The sequence below is a fragment of the Pterocles gutturalis genome, unplaced genomic scaffold (genome assembly GCF_000699245.1).
Source record: "Pterocles gutturalis isolate BGI_N339 unplaced genomic scaffold, ASM69924v1 scaffold32622, whole genome shotgun sequence".
NCBI lineage: Eukaryota > Metazoa > Chordata > Aves > Pterocliformes > Pteroclidae > Pterocles > Pterocles gutturalis.
This window is the reverse complement of record NW_010116504.1, coordinates 3023-3271: the sequence shown is the minus strand read 5'-3', so window position 1 is coordinate 3271 and position 249 is coordinate 3023.

Genomic DNA, 249 nt, shown 5'->3' with positions numbered 1-249 from the left:
CTGCATGGCCTTGGGGTCACACACACTCGAGGGTCTGTTGGTCTGATGGAGAGGAGCTGGGGTTGGAGCGTGGGCTTCTTCGCCCCCAAGCTTTGCGGGAACGTTTTCAAGCCACCCTGGCGAGTCCAAGAGGAGCAATGGCTTCCACCATGATTTTTAATAGTAAAACAAGGAGCAGGCAGAAAAAACCAAACTTGGCTAGGAAAGCAGTGTGGCTCTGTGGCAGGGCCCTTCCCGCCAAGAGAATTT